The sequence below is a fragment of the Lucilia sericata genome, unplaced genomic scaffold, assembly GCF_015586225.1.
Source record: "Lucilia sericata isolate MDLA Ls3-8-SP2 unplaced genomic scaffold, ASM1558622v1 Contig000151F_arrow, whole genome shotgun sequence".
Taxonomy (NCBI): Eukaryota; Metazoa; Arthropoda; class Insecta; order Diptera; family Calliphoridae; genus Lucilia; species Lucilia sericata.
Window position 1 is genome coordinate 377,194 of NW_023994182.1, and position 27,731 is coordinate 404,924.

Sequence of the window (27,731 nt, forward strand, 5' to 3'; positions counted from 1 at the left end):
TTTTTGACTGGCTCCACGGCGCCAACCCTTTTACACCAACCTAATTACATTAGTAGCCCTCTTATACATACACAATCACACTTCTGACCTCTCAACCCCTTCTTCATGTCAAACAAACAAAATTACTCAGAAAATTGTTTAATAATTCTTTCAAACACAACATGTCTTTGTATAATTAACACAATTTTGTATTGTTGCTAAATAATTAACTGTAAATTGGGTTAATTTTGAGACCTTTTGTAAAGTTTTCTTTTTAACTAATTGAAACTCATTAAGTATGAAACATCAATGCTGTCATCATCACCAGCCTTCTAGACGTTAACATCACCATGTTTGAGTATGTTGGAATAGAGGGAGGAATAAACATGACATGTGTGTCGGCAATGCGAGAGAACATATTCCATATGTTGGGCCGATTCGGAACATAATACTTTATAGATCTAGAACTTTCCAGCACAGAACTAGAACAGAACTAGAACAGAACTAGCACAGAACTAGAACATAACTAGAACAGAACTAGAACAGAACTAGCACAGAACTAGAACATAACTAGAACAGAACTAGAACAGAACTAGAACAGAACTAGAACAGAACTAGAACAGAACTAGAACAGAACTAGAACAGAACTAGAACAGAACTAGAACAGAACTAGAACAGAACTAGAACAGAACTAGAACAGAACTAGAAAAGAACTAGAACAGAACTAGAACAGAACTAGAACAGAACTAGCACAGAACTAGAACATAGAACAACTAGAACAGAACTAGAACAGAACTAGAACAGAACTAGAACAGAACTAGAACAGAACTAGAACAGAACTAGAACAGAACTAGAACAGAACTAGACATAACTAGAAAAACTAGAACAGAACTAGAACAGAACTAGAACAGAACTAGAACAGAACTAGAACAGACTAGAACAGAACTAGAACAGAACTAGAACAGAACTAGAACAGAACTAGAACAGAACTAGAACAGAACTAGAACAGAACTAAACAGAACTAGAACAGAACTAGAAAAGAACTAGAACAGATCTAGAACAGAACTAGAACAGAACTAGAACAGAACTAGAACAGAACTAGAACAGATCTAGAACAGAACTAGAACAGATCTAGAACAGAACTAGAACAGAACTAGAACAGAACTAGAACAGAAGTAGAACAGTACTAGAACAGAACTAGAACAGAACTAGAACAGAACTAGAACAGAACTAGAACAGAACTAGAACAGAACTAGAACAGAACTAGAACAGAACTAGAACAGAACTAGAACAGAACTAGAACAGAACTAGAACAGAACAGAACAGAACTAGAACAGAACTAGAACAGAACTAGAACAGAACTAGAACAGAACTAGAACAGAACTAGAACAGAACAGAACTAGAACAGAACTAGAACAGAACTAGAACAGAACTAGAACAGAACTAGAACAGAACTAGAACAGAACTAGAACAGAAACTAGAACAGAACTGAACAGATAACTAGAACAGAACTAGAACAGAACTAGAACAGAACTAGAACAGAACTAGAACGAACTAGAACAGAACTAGAACAGAACTAGAACAGAACTAGAACGAACTAGAACAACTAGAACAGAACTAGAAAACAGAACTAGAACAGAACTAGAACAGAACTAGAACAGAACTAGAACAGAACTAGAACGAACTAGAACAGAACTAGAACAGAAACTAGAACAGAACTAGAACAGAACTAGAACAGAACTAGAACAGAACTAGAACAGAACTAGAACAGAACTTAGAACAGAACTAGAACAGAACTAGAAACAGAACTAGAACAGAACTAGAACAGAACTAGAACAGAACTAGAACAGAACTAGAACAGAACTAGAACAGAACTAGAACAGAACTAGAACAGAACTAGAACAGAACTAGAACAGAACTAGAACAGAACTAGAACAGAACTAGAACAGAACTAGAACAGAACTAGAACAGAACTAGAACAGAAACTAGAACAGAACTAGAACAGAACTAGAACAGAACTAGAACAGAACTAGAACAGAACTAGAACAGAACTAGAACAGAACTAGAACAGAACTAGAACAGAACTAGAACAGACTAGAACAGAACTAGAACAGAACTAGAACAGAACTAGAACAGAACTAGAACAGAAAACTAGAACAGAACTAGAACAGAACTAGAACAGAACTAGAACAGAACTAGAAAACTAGAAACTAGAACCAGTACTAGAACAGAACTTTTTCGTATAGAAAAAGTTTTCCTAAGGAAGACTCTTTTTCGAATAGAAAAGTCTTCCCAAGGAAGACTCCTTTTCGTATAGAAAAAGTCTTCCCAAGGAAGACTCCTTTTCGTATAGAAAAGTCTTCCTAAGGAAGACTCCTTTTCGTATAGTTTTTCTATACTTCCTAAGGAAGACTCCTTTTCGGATAGAAAAAGTCTTCCTTAAGGAAGGACTCCTTTTCGTTATAGAAAGTCTTCCTAAGGAAGACTCCTTTTCGTATAGAAAAAGTCTTCCTAAGGAAGACTCCTTTTCGTATAGAAAAGTCTTCCTAAGGAAGACTCCTTTTCGTATAGAAAAAGTCTTCCTAAGGAAGACTCCTTTTCGTATAGAAAAAGTCTTCCTAAGGAAGACTCATTTTCGTATAGAAAAAGTCTTCCTAAGGAAGACTCCTTTTCGTAAAGAAAAGGTCTTGCTATGGAAGGCTCGTTTACGTATAGAAAAAGTCTTTCTAAGGAAGACTCTTTTTCGTATAGTATAAGTGATCCTAAGCAAAACTTTTTTGTACAGAAAAAGTCTTCTAAGGAAGACTCTTCCTTATAGAAACTCTTTTGTATAGAAAAAGTCTTCCTATAGAAGACTCTTTTTCGCATAGAAAATATAAAATATTACCCAAAACCCTGTTAATGAACAACTAAGTAGCTTTCTTAATTGTTGAATCTTTTAATACTTCTTTTGTGTGTCTTTTCTTCGGTTACTTTGCTTTTAAATTGAAATGACCCATATGGTGGGTCTTTAATTAATACACAACTATATCTTGCAACATTTTGTTATTTTATTTAGCAATAATACTGGTGTATGTGCAACATCTCCATACAATGGAAAAGAATATATAATTTTTTTATATATATGTATATGTAAGTGCTACAATCCAACAAGTATTGCTACACATGAATGGAGCTAATGCCAGCCAAATTCAAAAGAACATGTCTGCGTAGTCATCTGCGCCGTACCCAAGGCATGAATGAATGAATGGACTGGTACAAGGAGAATTTTTGAATTAAACAATATTTCACAGGGAAGGTGTACCAAGGATCATGCATGGAAAACAATAAATTCTTATAGAAATCTATAAAATCCACGATCAAAATATATTTATTTTGGGATATCAAAAGTTTAAACATGTTCAAGTGTAATTACATTCGATAGGTTACCTTCCCTTTACTCTTTAGTTCATACATGCTAAAAACTAATTGTAAAGATATAGTAACAAATACTCATAAGAAATTAAATTTTATTGCTGTTCTTTTTTCTTTACATTTTCATGTTTTTGCTATTGTTATTCTTAAGTAAATTTACCATGTCGCATATGTAGGTAAATGAGTTTACGGCAAAAATTGCAAAATTCTTTGCATAGAAGAAAAAAAACGTTAATTTCAGAGACACAATGACTGACAAACAAACAACAAAAAACTACTTAAAACCCCAGGAAATAAGAAAGAACTGATGTGAAGAGAGAAAAAAAGTGCAAAAATAAGAAGAACTAAGTATAAACTTGTAACGGAAGTATATTTAACGGAAGTAAGTATCATTATATTCTACAAAACAACATGATGAAGGGGTTTCTCACACACTTTCAGCTGTATGTGTAAACCGTGAAACTGTTATTAAAGGAAATGCTGTTGTTATCCTTTTCTATTTCTTGTAAAGAGAGAGAAAGAAAACTCTTTAAGGCAAATTAATCCAACAGGTTGGAACAGAAGTTAATGAAGTTATAATTAAAAAAAAAACAGCAAACATTCTTTATAGAAGGAAAGAACTAAAACTGAACTAGAACAGAACTAGAACAGAACTTGAACAGAACTAGAACGACTAGAACAGAACTAGAACAGAACTAGAAACAGAACTAGAACAGAACTAGAACAGAACTAGAACAGAACTAGAACAGAACTAGAACAGAACTAGAACAGAACTAGAACAGAACTAGAACAGAACTAGAACAGAACTAGAACAGTGAACTAGAAAAGGAACTAGAACTGACAGACTAGAACAGAACTAGACAGAACTAGAACAAACTAGAACAGAACTAGAACAGAACTAGAACAGAACTAGAACAGAACTAGAACAGAACTAGAACAGAACTAGACAGAACTAGAACAGAACTAGAACAGAACTAGAACAGAACTAAGAACAGAACTATAACAGAACTACAACAGAACTACTAGAACATAACTAGAACAGAACTACAACAAAACTAGAACAAACTAGAACAGAACTAGAACAGACTAGAACAGAACTAGAACAGAACTAGAACAGAACTAGCACAGAACTAGAACAGAACTAGAACAGAACTAGAACAGAACTAGAACAGAACTAGAAAACCAGAACTAGAACAGAACTAGAACAGAACTAGAACAGAACTAGAACAGAACTAGAACAAACTAGAACAGAACTAGAACAGAACTAGAACAGAACTAGAACAGAACTAGATCAGAACTAGAACAGAACTAGAACAGAACTAGAACAAACTAGAACAGAACTAGAACAGAACTAGAACAGAACTAGAACAGAACTAGAACAGAACTAGAACAGAACTAGAACAGAACTAGAACAGAACTAGAACAGAACTAGAACAGAACTAGAACAGAACTAGAACAGAACTAGAACAGAACTAGAAAGAACTAGAACAGAACTAGAACAGAACTAGAACAGAACTAGAACAGAACTAGAACAGAACTAGAACAGAACTAGAACAGAACTAGAACAGAACTAGAACAGAACTAGAACAGAACTAGAACAGAACTAGAACAGAACTAGAACAGAACTAGAACAGAACTAGAACAGAACTAGAACAGAACTAGAACAGAACTAGAACAGAACTAGAACAGAACTAGAACAGAACTAGAACAGAACTAGAACAGAACAGAACTAGAACAGAACTAGAACAGAACTAGAACAGAACTAGAACAGAACTAGAACAGAACAGAACAGAACAGAACAGAACTAGAACTAGAACAGAACAGAAAAACTAGAACAGAACAGAACAGAACAGAACTAGAACAGAACAGAACAGAACAGAACAGAACAGAACAGAACAGAACAGAACAGAACTAGAACAGAACAGAACTACAACAGAACTAGAACAGAACTAGAACAGAACTAGAACAGAACTAGAACAGAACTAGAACAGAACTAGAACAGAACTAGAACAGAACTAGAACAACTAGAACAAACTAGAACAGAACTAGAACAGAACTAGAACAGAACTAGAACAGAACAGAACTAGAAGAAGAACTAGAACAGAACTAGAACAGAACTAGAACAGAACTAGAACAGAACTAGAACAGAACTAGAACAGAACTAGAACAGAACTAGAACAGAACTAGAACAGAACTAGAACAGAACTAGAACAGAACTAGAACAGAACTAGAACAGAACTAGAACAGAACTAGAACAGAACTAGAACAGAACTAGAACAGAACTAGAACAGAACTAGAACAGAACTAGAACAGAACTAGAACAGAACTAGAACAGAACTAGAACAGAACTAGAACAGAACTAGAACAGAACTAGAACTAGAACAGAACAGAACTAGAACAGAACAGAACAGAACTAGAACAGAACAAGAACAGAACTAGAACAGAACTAGAACAGAACTAGAACAGAACTAGAACAGAACTAGAACAGAACTAGAACAGAACTAGAACAGAACTAGAACAGAACTAGAACAGAACTAGAACAGAACTAGAACAGAACTAGAACAGAACTAGAACAGAACTAGAACAGAACTAGAACAGAACTAGAACAGAACTAGAACAAACTAGAACAGAACTAGAACAGAACTAGAACAGAACTAGAACAGAACTAGAACAGAACTAGAACAGAACTAGAACAGAACTAGAACAGAACAGAACAGAACAGAACAGAACAGAACAGAACAGAACAGAACTAGAACAGAACAGAACAGAACAGAACAGAACAGAACAGAACTAGAACAGAACAGAACAGAAAGAACTAGAACAGAACAGAACTAGAACAGAACTAGAACAGAACTAGAACAGAACTAGAACAGAACTAGAACAGAACTAGAACAGAACTAGAACAGAACTAGAACAGAACTAGAACAGAACTAGAACAGAACTAGAACAGAACTAGAACAGAACTAGAACAGAACTAGAACAGAACTAGAACAGAACTAGAACAGAACTAGAAGAAGAAAGAGAACAGAACTAGAACAGAACTAGAACAGAACTAGAACAGAACTAGAACAGAACTAGAACAGAACTAGAACAGAACTAGAACAGAACTAGAACAGAACTAGAACAGAACTAGAAACAGAACTAGAACAGAACTAGAACAGAACTAGAACAGAACTAGAACAGAACTAGAACAGAACTAGAACAGAACTAGAACAGAACTAGAACAGAACTAGAACAGAACTAGAACAGAACTAGAACAGAACTAGAACAGAACTAGAACAGAACTAGAACAGAACTAGAACAGAACTAGAACAGAACTAGAACAGAACTAGAACAGAACTAGAACAGAACTAGAACAGAACTAGAACAGAACTAGAACAGAACTAGAACAGAACTAGAACAGAACTAGAACAGAACTAGAACAAACAAGAACAGAACTAGAACAGAACTAGAACAGAACTAGAACAGAACTAGAACAGAACTAGAAACAGAACTAGAACAGAACTAGAACAGAACTAGAACAGAACTAGAACAGAACTAGAACAGAAACTAGAACAGAACTAGAACAGAACTAGAACAGAACTAGAACAGAACTAGAACAGAACTAGAACAGAACTAGAACAGAACTAGAACAGAACTAGAACAGAACTAGAACAGAACTAGAACAGAACTAGAACAGAACTAGAACAGAACTAGAACAGAACTAGAACAGAACTAGAACAGAACTAGAACAGAACTAGAACAGAACTAGAACAGAACTAGAACACAACTAGAACAGAACTAGAACAGAACTAGAAGAAGAACTAGAACAGAACTAGAACAGAACTAGAACAGAACTAGAACAGAACTAGAACAGAACTAGAACAGAGAACAGAAAAACAGAACTAGAACAGAACTAGAACAGAACTAGAACAGAACTAGAACAGAACTAGAACAGAACTAGAACAGAACTAGAACAGAACTAGAACAGAACTAGAACAGAACTAGAAAGAACGGAACTAGAACAGAACTAGAACGAAAGAACTAGAACAGAACTAGAACAGAACTAGAACAGAACTAGAACAGAACTAGAACAGAACTAGAACAGAACTAGAACAGAACTAGAACAGAACTAGAACAGAACTAGAACAGAACTAGAACAGAACTAGAACAGAACTAGAACAGAACTAGAACAGAACTAGAACAGAACTAGAACAGAACTAGAACAGAACTAGAACAGAACTAGAACAGAACTAGAACAGAACTAGAACAGAACTAGAACAGAACTAGAACAGAACTAGAACAGAACTAGAACAGAACTAGAACAGAACTAGAAAGAACAGAACTAGAACAGAACTAGAACAGAACTAGAACAGAACAAGAACAGAACTAGAACAGAACAAGAACAGAACTAGAACAGAACTAGAACAGACAGAACAGAACTAGAACAGAACTAGAACAGAACTAGAACAGAACTAGAACAGAACTAGAACAGAACTAGAACAGAACTAGAACAGAACTAGAACAGAACTAGAACAGAACTAGAACAGAACTAGAACAGAACTAGAACAGAACTAGAACAGAAAACGAACAGAACTAGAACAGAACTAGAACAGAACTAGAACAGAACTAGAACAGAACTAGAACAGAACTAGAACAGAACTAGAACAGAACTAGAACAGAACTAGAAACAGAACAGAACAGAACTAGAACAGAACTAGAACAGAACTAGAACAGAACTAGAACAGAACTAGAACAGAACTAGAACAGAACTAGAACAGAACTAGAACAGAACTAGAACAGAACTAGAACAGAACTAGAACAGAACTAGAACAGAACTAGAACAGAACTAGAACAGAACTAGAAAACAGAACTAGAACAGAACTAGAACAGAACTAGAACAGAACTAGAACAGAACTAGAACAGAACTAGAACAGAACTAGAACAGAACTAGAACAGAACTAGAACAGAACTAGAAACAGAACTAGAACAGACTAGAACAGAACTAGCAGAACTAGAACAGAACTAGAACAGAACAAAAGAACAGAACTAGAACAGAACTAGAACAGAAAGAACAGAACTAGAACAGAACTAGAACAGAACTAGAACAGAACTAGAACAGAACTAGAACAGAACTAGAACAGAACTAGAACAGAACTAGAACAGAACTAGAACAGAACTAGAACAGAACTAGAACAGAACTAGAACAGAACTAGAACAGAACTAGAACAGAACTAGAACAGAACTAGAACAGAACTAGAACAGAACTAGAACAGAACTAGAACAGAACTAGAACAGAACTAGAACAGAACTAGAACAGAACTAGAACAGAACAGAACTAGAACAGAACAGAACAGAACAGAACAGAACAGAACAGAACTAGAACAGAACAGAACAGAACTAGAACAGAACAGAACTAGAACAGAACTAGAACAGAACTAGAACAGAACTAGAACAGAACTAGAACAGAACTAGAACAGAACTAGAACAGAACTAGAACAGAACTGAACAGAACTAGAACAGAACTAGAACAGAACTAGAACAGAACTAGAACAGAACAGAACTAGAACAGAACTAGAAACAGAACTAGAACAGAACTAGAACAGAACTAGAACAGAACTAGAAACAGAAACTAGAACAGAACTAGAACAGAACTAGAACAGAACTAGAACAGAACTAGAACAGAACTAGAACAGAACTAGAACAGAACTAGAACAGAACTAGAACAGAACTAGAACAGAACTAGAACAGAACTAGAACAGAACTAGAACAGAACTAGAACAGAACTAGAACAGAACTAGAACAGAACTAGAACAGAACTAGAACAGAACTAGAACAGAAACTAGAACAGAACTAGAACAGAACTAGAACAGAACTAGAACAGAACTAGAACAGAACTAGAACAGAACTAGAACAGAACTAGAACAGAACTAGAACAGAACTAGAACAGAACTAGAACAGAACTAGAACAGAACTAGAACAGAACAAGAACAGAACTAGAACAGAACAAGAACAGAACTAGAACAGAACTAGAACAGAACTAGAACAGAACTAGAACAGAACTAGAACAGAACTAGAACAGAACTAGAACAGAACTAGAACAGAACTAGAACAGAACTAGAACAGAACTAGAACAGAACTAGAACAGAACTAGAACAGAACTAGAACAGAACTAGAACAGAACTAGAACAGAACTAGAACAGAACTAGAACAGAACTAGAACATAACTTGAACAGAACTGGAACAGATGTAGAACAGAACTAGAACAGAACTAGAACAGAACTAGAACAGAACTAGAACAGAACTAGAACAGAACTAGACAGAACTAGAACAGAACTAGAACAGAACTAGAACAGAACTAGAAGAACAGAACTAGAACAACTAGAACAGAACTAGAACAGAACTAGAACAGAACTAGAACAGAACTAGAACAGAACTAGAACAGAACTAGAACAGAACTAGAACAGAACTAGAACAGAACTAGAACAGAACTAGAACAGAACTAGAAAGAACTAGAAGAGAACTAGAACAGAACTAGAACAGAACTAGAACAGAACTAGAACAGAACTAGAACAGAACTAGAACAGAACTAGAACAGAACTAGAACAGAACTAGAACAGAACTAGAACAGAACTAGAACAGAACTAGAACAGAACTAGAACAGAACTAGAACAGAACTAGAACAGAACTAGAACAGAACTAGAACAGAACTAGAACAGAACTAGAACAGAACTAGATCAGAACTAGAACAGAACTAGAACAGAACTAGAACAGAACTAGAACAGAACTAGAACAGAACTAGAACAGAACTAGAACAGAACTAGAACAGAACTAGAACAGAACTAGAACAGAACTAGAACAGAATTAGAACAGAACTAGAACAGAACTAGAACAGAACTAGAACAGAACTAGAACAGAACTAGAACAGAACTAGAACAGAACTAGAACAGAACTAGAACAGAACTAGAACAGAACTAGAACAGAACTAGAACAGAACTAGAACAGAACTAGAACAGAACTAGAACAGAACAGAACTAGAACAGAACAGAACTAGAACAGAACAGAACTAGAACAGAAGAACAGAACAGAACAGAACAGAACAGAACTAGAACAGAACAGAACTAGAACAGAACAGAACTAGAACAGAACTAGAACAGAACTAGAACAGAACTAGAACAGAACTAGAACAAACTAGAACAGAACTAGAACAGAACTAGAACAGAACTAGAACAGAACTAGAACAGAACTAGAACAGAACTAGAACAGAACTAGAACAGAACTAGAACAGAACTAGAACAGAACTAGAACAGAACTAGAACAGAACTAGAACACAACTAGAACAGAACTAGAACAGAACTAGAAGAAGAACTAGAACAGAACTAGAACAGAACTAGAACAGAACTAGAACAGAACTAGAACAGAACTAGAACAGAACTAGAACAGAACTAGAACAGAACTAGAACAGAACTAGAACAGAACTAGAACAGAACTAGAACAGAAAGAAACAGAACAACTAGAACAGAACTAGAACAGAACTAGAACAGAACTAGAACGGAACTAGAACAGAACTAGAACAGAACTAGAACAGAACGAGAAGAAATAGAACAGAAACTAGAACAGAACTAGAACCAGAAACTAGAAAGCACTAGAACAGAACTAAGAACAGAACTAGAACAGCACTAGAACAGAACTAGAACAGACTATAGAACAAACTAGAACAGGAACTAGAAAACAGAATAGAACTGGAAAACTAGAAACCGAACTAGACAGAACTAGAAACAGAAAATAGAAAGAACTAGAACAGAACTAGAACAGAAACTAGAACAGAAACTAACCAGAACTAGAACAGAACTAGAAACTAGAACTAGAACAGAACTAGACACAGAAACTAAGAACAGAACAAGACAGAACTAGGACAGAACAAGAACGAAAAATAGAAACAGAATAGAACAGAACTAGAACAGAACTAGAACAGAACTAGAACAGAACTAGAACAGAACTAGAACAGAACTAGAACAGAACTAGAACAGAACTGAAGAATAACAGAACTAGAACAGAACTAGAACCGAACTAGAACAGAAACTAGAACAGAACTAGAACAGAACCTAGAACAGAACTAGAACAGAACTAGAACAGAACTAGAACAGAACTAGAACAGAACTAGAACAGAACTAGAACAGAACTAGAACAGAACTAGAAACAGACTAGAACAGAACTAGAACAGAACTAGAAAGAACTAGAACAGAACTAGAACAGAACTAGAACAGAACTAGAACAGAACTAGAACAGAACTAGAACAGAACTAGAACAGAACTAGAACAGAACTAGAACAGAACTAGAACAGAACTAGAACAGAACTAGAACAGAACTAGAACGAACTAGAACAGAACTAGAACAGAACTAGAACAGAACTAGAACAGAACTAGAACAGAACTAGAACAGAACTAGAACAGAACTAGAACAGAACTAGAACAGAACTAGAACAGAACTAGAACAGAACTAGAACAGAACTAGAACAGAACTAGAACAGAACTAGAACAGAACTAGAACAGAACTAGAACAGAACTAGAACAGAACTAGAACAGAACTAGAACAGAACTAGAACAGAACTAGAACAGAACTAGAACAGAACTAGAACAGAACTAGAACAGAACTAGAACAGAACTAGAACAGAACTAGAACAGAACTAGAACAGAACTAGAACAGAACTAGAACAGAACTAGAACAGAACTAGAACAGAACTAGAACAGAACTAGAACAGAACTAGAACAGAACTAGAACAGAACTAGAACAGAACTAGAACAGAACTAGAACAGAACTAGAACAGAACTAGAACTAGAACAGAACTAGAACAGAACTAGAACAGAACTAGAACAGAACAAGAACAGAACTAGAACAGAACTAGAACTGAACTAATCTAGAAGCATTTTTTGCTGGGTATTTCTTACCCCTCCTTTACACATTCATCCCAACACCTGAGCTTTTACATAATAGGTTTATAATCTCCTGTTTAAACCATGTCTGCCCTTTTATTCCAATTATTGGCAGTTTGAGGTCACAACTCTCTCGCCAAGGAATGCAAAGCTCAAAAAAATACTCCTGCATAACATGGAAACATTTTAATTATACCTTGGGGCATAATAATTGAACTCCCCACAGTCTAGACTCTAGACTAGTGCGTATATATTTGAATTTTTATGTTTGTGTTCAAATGAACTTTATTACTCTATTAATTTCGTGTTTAACTGTTTGTTTGGAAGAGAAATAGCGTGTCTTTTGCTAGTATCTATAAATGTTTTTTTTGGGCAAAAAGTTGCCCAAATTTCCGCATTAAATGTTAGGTTTTATTGTTCAAATAATAGTTAATTATTGCGGTGTTACAATTGAGGTTAAGGTTTTGCCAAGGTGTGTTAAAATTAAAGTTAAATAATTGATAATTAATGATGAATTAAAGGAAATTGCTGTCAAGTCTCTTAGGAGATTTTAGAACTTTATAAAAAATAAGAAAATGTGTTTGTAATAGGATTAAAATGGAAGTAAATAGTCATTGAAAATAGTCATCTTCATTTTATGGAAGATGAACTTTAATATATTTGTGAATTATTTAAATGAAATCTAAAATAAACGTCACCAAATAGTCTCTTGAACTTTTCAACAACAATATATTTCCGTCAACATTAAACCAAAAAGCTTTAACATATTACATCATTATTTTGACGCCAATACATTTATCATTCCAATACAAATATTTGCCAACATTCCAAACAATTTTCGCTTGCAGTCAACAAAGTCATAAAGAAAACATAAAAGCTATTGTTTTTCACCAAAGAAAATTGATGATGAAAATATTTTTTCCTTGTAATTTTACTTTTATGTTTAATTTAATAAAGTTTTTTTTTTTTATTTTCGTCTATTCTTTTGTTTCACAAATCCTTAATTATATTTAACATGAAATCTGTTTGTATTTTTACATTTTTTTCCTTTTAACACTGACGCCACAAAGAAGTCCTTATTACGTACATGTAGACTTTTGCAAATTACTCGTAGTCATACTGTCGTGTTGTTAAACTCACAATCATATAATTTGTAGTCAAATATTTTGCCGCCAGTTGGCGTCATAAAATATGTTCCCTTTTGGTATTTTTCTTTTTTATTATTCTTCTTTAATTTCATAGACAGATCCTTTTAACTTAAAGTAAAAGCGGAAGTTTTGTTATTTTTCTGTTTATTTTTGCTATATGAATGGATGGTTGGTTGGTTATACAGGAAATTAAATTTAAATTGCTTTAATACGTACATAAAGATAGACAGACACAGAAATACTCTTAGTCCTTTGACAACAAACACATGTAAAATAGTTAAGCTTAATGTTGACAGACTTCAATCATGTCATCTTCCTGTGAGTGTGATTCGAAACTATTTGCTAGAGAAATAAGTAAACTTCAACTATAGTTCAAGACCGTAGTCTAGGTTATAGTCTAGCATAGGCCAGACTATAGTACTATCTATAGTCCAGGTTATAGTGTATTCTACAGTCGAGACTATAGTCTATTCTATAGTTCAGACTATAGTCTACTCTAAAATCCTGTATATAGTACAGACTATAATCTTATACATAGTCCTGACTATTGTCAAGTCTATAGCACAGACTACAGTCTAGTCTATAGTCCAGATTATAGTCTAGTCTATTGAACTAGAACAGAACTAGAACAGAACTAGTACAGAACTAGAACAGAACTAGAACAGAACTAGAACAAAACTAGAACAGAACTAGAACAGAACTAGAACAGAACTAGAACAGAACTAGAACAGAACTAGAACAGAACTAGAACAGAACTAGAACAGAACAGAACTAGAAACTAGAAGAACTAGAACAGAACTAGAACAGAACTAGAACAGAACTAGAACAGAACTAGAACAGAACTAGAACATAACTAGAACAGAACTAGAACAGAACTAGAACAGAACTAGAACAGAACTAGAACAGAACTAGAACAGAACTAGAACAGAACTAGAACAGAACTAGAACAGAACTAGAACAGATATAGAACAGATATAGAACAGATAAAGAACAGATATAGAACAGATATAGAACAGAACTAGAACAGAACTAGAACAGAACTAGAACAGAACAGAACTAGAACAGAACAGAACTAGAACAGAACTAGAACAGAACAGAACAGAACTAGAACAGAACAGAACTAGAACAGAACTAGAACAGAACTAGAACAGAACTAGAACAGAACTAGAACAGAACTAGAACAGAAACTAGAACAGAACTAGAACAGAACTAGAACTGAACTAGAACAGAACTAGAACTAGAACAGAACTAGAACAGAACTAGAACAGAACTAGAACAGAACTAGAACAGAACTAGAACAGAACTAGAACAGAACTAGAACAGAACTAGAACAGAACTAGAACAGAACTAGAACAGAAACTAGAACAGAACTAGAACAGAACTAGAACAGAACTAGAACAGAACTAGAACAGAACTAGAACAGAACTAGAACAGAACTAGAACAGAACTAGAACAGAACTAGAACAGAACTAGAACAGAACTAGAACAGAACTAGAACAGAACTAGAACAGAACTAGAACAGAACTAGAACAGAACTAGAACAGAACTAGAACAGAACTAGAACAGAACTAGAACAGAACTAGAACAGAACTAGAACAGAACTAGAACAGAACTAGAACAGAACTAGAACAGAACTAGAACAGAACTAGAACAGAACTAGAACAGAACTAGAACAGAACTAGAACAGAACTAGAACAGAACTAGAACAGAACTAGAACAGAACTAGAACAGAACTAGAACAGAACTAGAACAGAACTAGAACAGAACTAGAACAGAACTAGAACAGAACTAGAACAGACTATAAAAACTAGAACAGAACTAGAACAGAACTAGAACAGAACAGAACAGAACAGAACAGAACTAGAACAGAACAGAACAGAACTAGAACAGAACTAGAACAAACTAGAAAAGAACTAGAACAGAACTAGAACAGAACTAGAACAGAACTAGAACAGAACTAGAACAGAACTAGAACAGAACTAGAACAGAACTAGAACAGAACTAGAACAGAACTAGAAGAACTAGAACAGAACTAGAACAGAACTAGAACAGAACTAGAACAGAACTAGAACAGAACTAGAACAGAACTAGAACAGAACTAGAACAGAACTAGAACAGAACTAGAACAGAACTAGAACAGAACTAGAACTAGAACAGAACAAGAACAGAACTAGAACAGAACTAGAACAGAACTAGAACAGAACTAGAACAGAACTAGAACAGAACTAGAACAGAACTAGCAGAACTAGAACTTTATAGTCCAGACTATAGTCTACTTTATAGCCTAGTCCATAGATCTGACTGTAGTCTAGTCAATAGTCCTGGCTATAGTCTAATATTAAGTTCCGACTATAGTCTTGTCTATAGTCCGACTATAGTCTTGTCTATAGTCCTGACTATAGTTTTGTCTATAGGCCTGAATATAGTCTAGTCTATAGTCCTGACTATTGTCTAGTCTATAGTCCTGACTTTTGTCTAGTCTATAGTCCTGACTTTTGTCTAGTCTATAGTCCTGACTTTTGTCTAGTCTATAGTCCTGACTACAGTCTAGTCTATAGTCCTGACTATTGTCTAGTCTATAGTCCTGACTACAGTCAAGTCTATATTCCCGACTGTAGTCTAGCCTATAGTCCTGGCTATAGTCCTGGCTATAGTCCAGTCTATAGTCCTGTATATAGTCTAAGCTATACTCCTGATTTTAGTATAGTCTATAGTCTTGGCTATACTCCAGTCTATAATTCTAACTATAGTCTATAGTCTGATCTATAGTCTTGAATATTGTCTAGTCTAAAGTCCTTACTATAGTCCCGACTATAGTCTAGTCTATAGCATTGGCTATAGTCTAGGTAATAGTTCTGACTAATATCTACTTTTTGGTTAGTCTTGGTCAGTCTTTAGCATTAACTGTTTGGAAACGGTGTAGTTCTAATTTACTCCAACACGTCCTGTTTTCTATTTAGTATTCCGTGTAACTACACACCATATACATTGTACATGTATGTGTTTGTGTCAATTTATTTCCAAGTTTTCTTTTTATGTCTTGACAGGATATTGTGTTTTAATTTGTCTTGTTTTAGAACACGCATACACCCAACACTGGTAACCATATAGTATCCTCACCCTTTACCAGCCGCCCAAAAAGTCATAAATTTTTGGCGTCACAGTTTTATGTCACTTTCAGTAAAATGAGCAAATAAGTAAAACCAGTTTGTCTCCTAGTTTCCATTAAAAATTTACTACTTGAAGTCTGATTGTCTAGAGGGTCAAATGTTATTTACGCGCTTTTTCCTTGTTTTTATAGTCAGTCCGTCATAGAGTTTGATTTTTTATTATATTTTTGTTTTTAGTACAAAGTGTTTTTTGTTGTAAATATTTATTGTTTTAGTAATTTAGGGAAAATTGCATTTTAATGACAGTTATTAAATCATGGTAATATTTATTTGAAAGTTGGCGAAGTTTTGTGAAGGCAAAAAGTGATGATGTTATTCGGTAGTGGGAGCTACAAAGTGGGTGGCAGATTGTATAGAATTCCAGTTGAAAGGATACTAATTAATATTAAGTGGTTATAAGTTGTATCTGATGCCATGAAACCCCAGGAAATGATGTCACAGAACCATGAAAATGATTTAAATTTTTCAAAATTTTTTTCTTTCTACCATATTTTCTGAATTTGAATCTGTTAAATCTCTTCTCTCTCCATTATGTCTTGTTTTAATTTATGTACACATTTTTTCCATAATTTAATCCTTTTCATTACTGTCACTTACATTTTACGCTTTCAATTGTTTTTGAAATTCCGCAAAATTTATTTCATACGCTTTTCATGTCATAAAATATGATTTAATTAATTTAATTTCAACATTAATACTGTACGAACATGATTAATGTAAGTTTTCCCTCTTATTACAAACAATATATTCATTCATTCAGTCAGTCATATAGTGACAATCATATTACTATTTACTACAACGACAACAAAGATAATATGTCTACTAAATTTAACGCCTCATAATGTGGCATACCACAAAACAAGTCATTCAGACATTGAAACACACACGCTCACGCATAAAATTCATATAAAGAAGAAATTACTGTTGAAACATTTTAACAATGCCGCTGCGCTGCTCATAAAACTAAATTGTCACTTTATCGTTCCATTTAGAGCAATAAGCTGACTAGTTTTTGTACTATGGCCCAAGAAACGGTTAGAGAGAAAGGAGTAAGGGTCCTTAAATGTTAATGGGTTAATAAAGGAATATAAGGAAAGAAATGTGTAATTCAGTTAACCCTTAAATTGATTATTTGGGGATTTTTGGAAATTTGTCCTCTTTACTAATTTTTAACAAAAATAGTACCTTTTTGAACTAAAAATATTTCAATATAATAGTCAATGGACTAGTCTATAGATTAGCTTATTAACTAGTCTATTGACAAGTCCAGACAATAGTCTAGTCTTTAGCCCATACAATAGTCTATAGTGCAGACTATGGTCTAGACTATTGTCCAGACTATTGTCTAGACTATTGTCCAGACTATTGTCCAAACTATAGTTCAGACTATTGTCCAAACTATAGTTCAGACTATTGTCCAAACTATAGTTCAGACTATAGTCTTGTCCATAGTCTTGTCTATAGTGCAGACAATAGTCCAAACAATTGTATAGGCTATAGTCCAGACTGTAATCTAGTCTATATTCCAGACTGTAGTCTAGTCTATAGTTCAGACTATAAACTAGTCTATAGTCCAGACTATAATCTAGTCTATAGTCCAGACTATAGTCTAGTCTATATTCCAGGCTGTAGTCTAGTCTATAGTCCAGACTATAAACTAGTCTATAGTCCAGACTGTAAACTAGTCTATAGTCCAGACTATAAACTAGTCTATAGTCCAGACTATAATCTAATCTATAGTCCAGACTATAGTCTAGTCTATAGTCCAGACTATAGTCTAGTCTATATTCCAGACTATAGTCTAGTCTATATTCCAGACTATAGTCTAGTCTATAGTCCAGACTATAGTCTAGTCTATAATCCAGACTATAGTCTAGTCTATAATTCAGACTATTGTCTAGTCTATAGTCCAGACTATTGTCTAGTCTATAGTCCAGACTATAGTCTAGTCTATAGTCCAGACTATAGTCTCGTCTATAGTCCAGACTATAGTCTAGTCTATAGTCCAGACTATAGTCTAGTCTATAGTCCAGACTATAGTCTAGTCTGTAGTCCAGACTATAGTCTAGTCCATAGTCCAGACTAAAGCCTAGTCCATAGTCCAGACAAAAGTCTAGTCTAGTCCATAGTCCAAACTATAGTCTTGTCCATAGTCCATACTATCTTGTCTATAGTGCAGACTATAGTCTGGTCTATAATTCAAACTATAGTCGAGACTATAGTCTTGTCCATAGTCCAGGCTATAGTCTTGTTGATAGTGCAGACTATAGTCTTGTATATAGTGTAGACCATAGTCTTTTTTATAGTGTAGACTATAGTCTTGTCTATAGAGCAGACTGTAGTCTTGTCTATAGTGCAGACTATAGTTTTGTCTACAGTGCAGACTATAGTCTTATCTATAGTATAGTCCAGCCTATAATCTAGTCCATAATTCAGACTATAGTCTAGTATATAGTTCAGACTATAGTCTAGTCTATAATTCGGACTATAGTCTTGTCTATAGTGCAGACTATAGTGTAGTCTATAGTCCAGGCTATAGTGTAATCTATAGTCCAGACTATAGTGTAATCCATAGTCCAGACTATAGTGTAATCTATAGTCCAGACTATAGTGTAATCTATAGTCCAGACTATAATGTAATCTATAGTCCAGACTATAGTGTAGTCTATAGTCCAATCTATAGTGTAGTGTATAGTCCAATCTATAGTGTAGTGTATAGTCCAGTCCATAGCGTAGACTATAGTGTAGTCTATAGTTCAGTGTGGTCTATAACTGTCTGTTGATTTTTCATTAGTGAATACACGGTTGACTAGTCGACTCGACTAGTCCACTGATAAGTCTATTGACTAGTTTATTGGCAAGTCTATTGACTAGTCCATTGACTGATCTATTGACCGGACTATTGACTATTGCGTTGTTTATTGAATAGTCTATTAACTGGTCTATTGACAAGACCTTTGCCTACTCTATTGACTGGTCAAATAAATAGTCTATTGACTAGTCTACTGACAAGTCTATAGCCTAATCTGTTGACTTGGCTATTGATTAGTCTATTGCCTAGTCTATAGAATACTCTATTGACTTGTCTACTAAATAATCTATTGATTGATCTGTTGACTATTGGTAGATGATTGACAAGTCCTCTGAATTGTCTATTGACTGGAATGTGGACTAGTCTATTTACTGGTCTATTCACTAGTCTATTAACTAGTCTATTGTTTAAGCTATTCTCTAATTTATTGACTAGCTTATTGACTAGTCTAGTTTATTGACTATCATATTGACTAGACTATTCAATAGTCTATTGACGACTTTGTTGACTGGTCTATTGCCTAGCCTATTGATTATTGACTAATCTATTGACCTCTTCAACACTAATTCTATAATTACTTATAAATTCAACTCTAACTCTTGACCAGTTTTTGTAACTTTTTGGGCCCCTTTTGTCACCTAAATCATCCAAGGTTTAATTTCATTGATCTCTCTGGTAACTAACTTAGGCGCAACAGCAACTTGTTGTACAATGACTAACTATTTGCCCCTTAAATGTTCAAAAAAGAAACAACTTAATAAAATGTAAATTGTTATTATTTTAGTTGACAATTGTACCTTAAGGAATTTCTATAGAATCAAGTAAATTTTACAATGATGTAACAATTTACATGAGTCATTTTGCATAACTTAAGGAGTATTTAATTTGGCGTTAATTTTAATTTGAGCTAAAATCCAAAGTTAAATGCTTAAGTTTCCCTTAAGTACAGCAAGATTGCTCAAGTTTTATAAAAGTAAACTTTTTAAAAAAAAATATAGTAAATTTTTAATTAATATTTTTATAAAAATGAAATATTTATTTAAAAATTTTATTTACACTTACATTATAAATGTTTTATTCTGGTTTTTCTATGCAGTTCATGTAGTAAAAATTTTTGAAGATTTTAAATAATATTTTAGTCGTTTTCAAGATGTTGTCTAGATGTGGTTGTTGTTGTGTAGTTGCTAAATTATTGTTGTTTTTCAATTTTAAATAAATGCTGCAAAGAGAGAGAAAGAAAAAACACACAAATTTTTGATTAGAATAATATAAAATTTTTAAAAATTTAGTTGTTTTACAAATATAATTTTCAAGGTTTTTCTTCTAAGATATTAAACATTTTCAATTTGTTTCATGATGTTAACGTTTACACAAATGAAAGGGAAAATATTATACGTATGATGGCATCATAATGAGATAATAAAACTTGAAAGATACAAATAAATAAACAAATAATGAAAAAACCGGTATAATTTGTTTTGTTTTTCAAATATTTGAATTGAAAAAGTTCTATAATATGGATTTCAAAACGTTTTGAAAAAAATAATAATGATGACGTGTGTCACGGGTAAGGAATACGAGTGAGTGGTGATGAGGTCATTTTGTTTGTTTCTAACCAGACGAGTTTGTAAATCAATAAAATTCAGTGATACATGTTTTAGATAAAATGTTTTTATACCCTCCACCACCATCAGTGGTGATAGAGGGTATATATAACTTTGTCATTCCGTGTGTAACACCAAGAAATATTCATCTGAGACCCAACAAAGTATATATATTCTGGGTCCTTATCAAATTCTGAGTCGATTTAGCTATGTCCGTCTGTCCGTCTGTCTGTGTAAAACACGCTCACGATAAAACGAAGCAATAGAGCTTAACCAAATTCACCCAAAATGTTCTTCATTTTCCTAAGTTGTTTGGTATTGCAAATGGGCAAAATCGGTTCACACCGGGAAAAGTTATGAATCAAAATTTAAAACAACCTCGGAAAAAAATAAGCATTTTTTACACATTCTGATGTAATTTTCTCGAAAACTATGCAAGATAATGACATGGAAATCACCACACATTCGTTTCTGCACAAGATCTTGATCCCTGCTGAAAATTGCCAGAATCGGTCCACAATTTCATATACCTCCCATACAAAAGTACATATTCCCGGAAAATGGGTTTTTTGTTAATAACTTCCGCCACAATGTCGATATCTTCACAAAATTTTACAAATTAAAATCTTATGTCAATAGAATTCTTTCAGAGGAAAAATTTTATGGATCGGTTCATAATTGGTCATAGCTCCCATACAAGGTCCCCTCCCGAAATTCACTTAAACGCGCATAACTCATTACTAAATTAAGATATCCAAATAAAATTTGGTATAAGTATTGCCCATATGCATAGAAATATTACTGTAAAATTTTTTTCCGATCGGTCCATAATTGGTCATAGCTCCCATACAAGGTCCCCTCCCGAAAATCACTTAAACGCGCTTAACTTATAACTAAATTAAGATATCCATATACAATTTGGTACAAATAATACTCATATGCACAGAAATATTGTTGTGAAATTTTTTTCCGATCGGTCCATAATTGATCATAGCTCCCATACAAGGTCCCCTCCCGAAAATCACTTAAACGCGCATAACTCATTACTAAATTAAGATATCCAAATAAAATTTCGTATAAGTATTGCCCATATGCATAGAAATATTACTGTGAAAGTTTTTTCCGATCCGTCCATAATTGGTCATAGCTCCCATACAAGGTCCCCTCCCGAAAATCACTTAAACGCACATAACTCAGTACTAAATTAAGATATCCATATAAAATTTGGTATAAGTATTGCCCATATGCATAGAAATATTACTGTGAAATTTTTTTCCGATCGGCCCATAATTGGTCATAGCTCCCATACAAGGTCCCCTCCCGAAAATCACTTAAACGCGCTTAACTCATAATTAAATTAAGATATCCATATAAAATTTGGTACAAATATTACTCATATGCTCAGAAATATTGTTGTGAAATTTTTTTCCGATCGGTCCATAATTGATCACAGCTCCCATACAAGGTACCTTCCCGAAAATCACTTAAACGCGCATAACTCATTACTAAATTGAGATATCCAAATAAAATTTGGTATAAGTATTGCCCATATGTATAGAAATATTACTGTGAAAGTTTTTTCCGATCGGTCCATAATTGGTCATAGCTCCCATACAAGGTCCCCTCCCGAAAATCACTTAAACGCGCATAACTCATTACTAAATTAAGATATCCATATAAAATTTGGTACAAGTATTGCCCATGTGCATAGAAATATTACTGTGAAATTTTTTTCCGATCGGTCCATAATTGGTCATAGCTCCCATACAAGGTCCATTCTCGAAAATCACTTAAACGCGATCGGTCCATAATTGGTCATAGCTCCCATACAAGGTCCCCTCCCGAAAAGCACTTAAACGCGCATAACTCATTACTTAATTAAGATACCCATATGGTACAAATATTACTCATATGAACAGAAATATTACAGATAATTTTTTTTCCGATCGGTCCATAACTGGTCATAGCTCCCATACAAGGTCCCCTCCCGAAAATCACTTAAACGCACATAACTCATTACTAAATTAAGATATCCATATAAAGTTTGGCAGAAATATTGCTCATATACAGAGAAATATTACTGTGAAATTGTTTTCCTATCGATCCATAATTGATCATAGCTCCCATACAAGGCCCCTTTCAGAAAAACACTTAAAGGCACATAACTCATTACCAAATAATGATATAAATAAATACTATTTTTGTTCATAAATACTATTTTGTAATGCAAAAAGCACTTAATGCTATTTCAAAAATTTTTCACGATCGGTCTATATTTGGTCATATCTCTCATACTAGGTCCTGCCCCTAAAAGTGCTTTAACCGTATTTAACTATATTATATATATGTATGTATTTTTAAAATCCTTAAATCTTTCACACACATGCATACACGCAAATACGAGATATCGCTAAAGCATATCTTAGGGCGCTATAAAAATTTAAATGAAAGTGGCGTTTCTAATGTTCAATAAATCTTGGAATTGTAGTAGATTTAAGCTGTTTAAATCTTAGGATTTTTCTATTTAAGACATGAGAAAACTTATTTCTACAAATATATTATTAATTAGAAATGTATTAATACAAAAGTTGCTGGTGGAGGGTATTTAAGATTCGGCTCAGCCGAATATAGCACTCTAACTTGTTTTTTATTAGATTGAATAGTTAAAGTTTGTAAATAACTAAAAAAAAGAATAAAACTTTAATTAGTTAAAACATAAAATTTTAAATTAAAAGTAGTAGTTTTTAAAATGTTAAGATTTATTTCAACGCTACAGAATAGGTTCCACAAGTAATGGCGATAACAACTATAATGTAGACTATAGACTAAGCCATCATTTGGTATAGACCAAATTATATGCTAGGCTATAGGTGATCAAGACTACAGACTAAACGATAGTCCAGACTAAAACTAAACTATAGCTCTGACTATAGACTAAACTATAGTCAAGACTGCAGACGAAACTACAGTTCAGATTATAGACTGAACTGTAGTCCAGACTATGGACTAAATTATAATCTAGATTACAGACTAAACTATAGTCCAGAATATGAGCTAAACTATAGTCTTGTATACATATAGACAAAACTATAGTCCAGACTATAGACAAAACTATAGCCCAGATTATATACTATAGTCCAGACTATAGACTAAACTATAGTCCAGATTATTGACTAAACTATAGTGCAGATTATATACTATAGTCCAGACTATCGAATAAACTCTAGTTCAAACTACAGACTAAACTATAGTCCAGACTACAGACTAAACTATAGTCCAGACTATAGACTAAACTATAGTGTAGACTATAGACTAAACTATATATAGTTCAGACTATGGACTAAACTTAAGTCCAGACTACAGACTAAACTATAGTCCAGACTATAGACTAAACTATAGTCCAGACTATAGACACAACTATAGCCCAGATTATATACCATAGTCCATACTATAGACTAAACTATAGTCCAGATTATTGACTAAACTATAGTGCAGATTATATACTATAGTCCAGACTATCGAATAAACTCTAGTTCAAACTACAGACTAAACTATAGTCCAGACTACAGACTAAACTATAGTCCAGACTATAGACTAAACTATATATAGTTAAGACTATAGACTAAACTTAAGTCCAGACTATAGACTAAACTATAGTACAGACTATAGATTAAACTATAGTCCAGACTATAGACTAAACTATAGTCCAGACTATAGATTAAACTATAGACCAGACTATATACTAAATTATAGGCCAGACTATAGACTAAACTATAGTCCAGATTATTGACTAAACTATAGTCAAAACTATCGAATAAAATCTAGTTCAGACTACAGACTAAACTATAGTCCAGACTATAGACTAAACTATAGTCCAGACTATAGACTAAACTATAGTCCAGACTATAGACTAAACTATAGTACAGACTATAGGCTAAACTATAATCCAGACTATAGACTAAACTATAGTCCAGACTATAGACTAAACTATAGTCCAGACTATAGACTAAACTATAGTCCAGACTATAGACTAAACTATAGTCCAGACTATAGACTAAACTATAGTACAGACTATAGGCTAAACTATAGTACAGACTATAGGCTAAACTATAATCCAGACTATAGACTAAACTATAGTCAAGACTATCGAATAAACTCTAGTTCAGACTACAGACTAAACTATAGTCCAGACTATAGACTAAACTATAGTCCAGACTGCAGTCCAGATATAAACTAAACTATAGTCTAAAGTCTAAACTATAGTTCAGACTATAGACTAAACTACAGTCTACGTTACAGACTAAACCATAGTAAACCTCATAGACTAAACTATAGTATACGTTATAGAATTAACTATAGTCCAGACTATAGACCAAACTATAGTCCAGACTATAGACTAAAATATATTCTAGACTATAGACTAAAATATAGTCTAGACTATAGACTAAACTATAGTCCAGACCATATACTAAATAATAGTCCAGACTATAGACTAATTTATGGTCCAGATAATAGACTAATTTATAGTCCAGACTATATACTAATCTATAGCCCAGACTATAGACTAATCTATAGTCCAGACTATAGACAAAACTATAGTCCAGACTATAGACTAAACTATATTCCAGACTATAGCCTAACTATAGTCCAGACTATAGACTAAACTATAGTCCAGACTGCAGTCCAGATATAAACTAAACTATAGTCTAAAGGCTAAACTATAGTTCAGACTATAGACTAAACTACAGTCTACGTTACAGACTAAACCATAGTAAACCTCATAGACTATAGACCAAACTATAGTCCAGACTATAGACTAAAATATATTCTAGACTATAGACCAAACTATGGTCTAGACTATAGACTAAACTATAGTCCAGACCATATACTAAATAATAGTCCAGACTATAGACTAATTTATGGTCCAGATAATAGACTAATTTATAGTCCAGACTATATACTAATCTATAGCCCAGACTATAGACTAATCTATAGTCCAGACTATAGACAAAACTATAGTCCAGACTATAGACTAAACTATATTCCAGACTATAGCCTAACTATAGTCCAGACTATAGACTAAACTATAGTCCAGACTGCAGTCCAGATATAAACTAAACTATAGTCTAAAGGCTAAACTATAGTTCAGACTATAGACTAAACTACAGTCTACGTTACAGACTAAACCATAGTAAACCTCATAGACTAAACTATAGTATACGTTATAGACTTAACTATAGTCCAGACTATAGACCAAACTATAGTCCAGACTATAGACTAAAATATATTCTAGACTATAGACCAAACTATGGTCTAGACTATAGACTAAACTATAGTCCAGACCATATACTAAATTATAGTCCAGACTATAGCTAAATGTATGTATAAATAATTTATTATTATAATATTGTTGTTTTATTTGTTTACTAATAACTTTTTTTATAAAAATAAAATCACGTTGCTGCTATTTTTTAAATTTTTTTTGTTTTAAATTAATTCTTGTTTTCTTATACTAATTTAAATTGTATTGTTTTTTTTTAAGATTTTTTACTTAATAAAAAGTTTTTTTTAAATGTCTTTTTATAACACAATCAATGATGCGGTTGTTTGCTGTTGTTGTTGTTGATGATGTTAATGATGACATAAGCCCCTTTAAAATCAATTTATTCTGCTCCTTTCCCCTATAGAGTCTTTTATATTTGTCTAAAACAAACGCAAAAAACACATTCTGAAAAAAAGCCGGCTACTGTAAACAACAAAATTAAGTAACAAATAAAATAAATTGTTGCTTGTTTTTGTGTTTTTCTTATATTTTGAAATAATTTCATGTGCAACATATTTGAGTTGATTTTTTTTTTTTGGTTTGTAGCCACTTTTGGGGTTTGTATAAATAAATTTGAAAAATGTGTATTATTTGTTGTTTGTGGTAACTGAAAATACATATTCAGAATAAACTTGAACTAAAAAAATATTAAGAAGTGTGACTTTTTTGTTTTTGAAATAGAAATGATTTTTTGTTTCTTTTTCTTTGGCATTTTAATAATAAACAAAAATGACGTAAGATATCAATTATTAAGTTGAATTTTAATTAAAGAATTTAAGAAAATTTTTAAGATTTTATGCATTTTTTGCAATTATACATATAATCTGGCCACCCTTTCTCTTATTAGTTCAATTTGGCAACACTGGGGATATCATATCTCAGACTATAGACTAAATTATAGTTCAGACTGAAAGCTGAACTTTGATCCAGATTATACCCTAAACCAGAGTCCAAACTATAGATCAGACTATAGACTAAACAATAGTCCAGACTATGGACTTAACTATAACCTGGACTACAGACTATTCTACAGATCAAACTATAAACTAAACTATAGTCCGGACTATAGAGTACACCATAGTGCAGACTATAAACTAAACTATAGTCCAGACTACAGACTAATCTACATATAAGACTATGGACTAAACTATAGTCCAGACTACAGACTAATCTATATGTCAGATTATAGACTAAACTATAATCCAAACTATACACTAAACTATAGTCCAGACAATAGACTAAGCTACAGTCCAGATTATAGACTAAACTATAGTCCAGACTACAGACTAATCTATAGATCTCACTAGAGATTGAACTATAGCCCAGACTATGGACTAAACTATAGCCTCGAGTATATAGTATGTAGTAT

At 33.4% G+C, this 27,731-nt stretch overlaps 1 protein-coding gene across 4 annotated transcripts in view; it reads right to left on the minus strand.

Moving 5' to 3' along the window:
* LOC119601211 (protein 4.1 homolog) overlaps window positions 1-27,731 on the minus strand; it is a 135,591-nt gene that overhangs the window by 31,714 nt on the left and 76,146 nt on the right. For all 4 annotated transcript variants that reach the window (XM_037952002.1, XM_037952000.1, XM_037952001.1 and 1 more), the window contains exon 3: window positions 20,498-20,654. The gene's annotated coding sequence lies outside the window, so the exon portion shown is untranslated. The remainder of the gene's footprint in view (window positions 1-20,497; window positions 20,655-27,731) is intronic.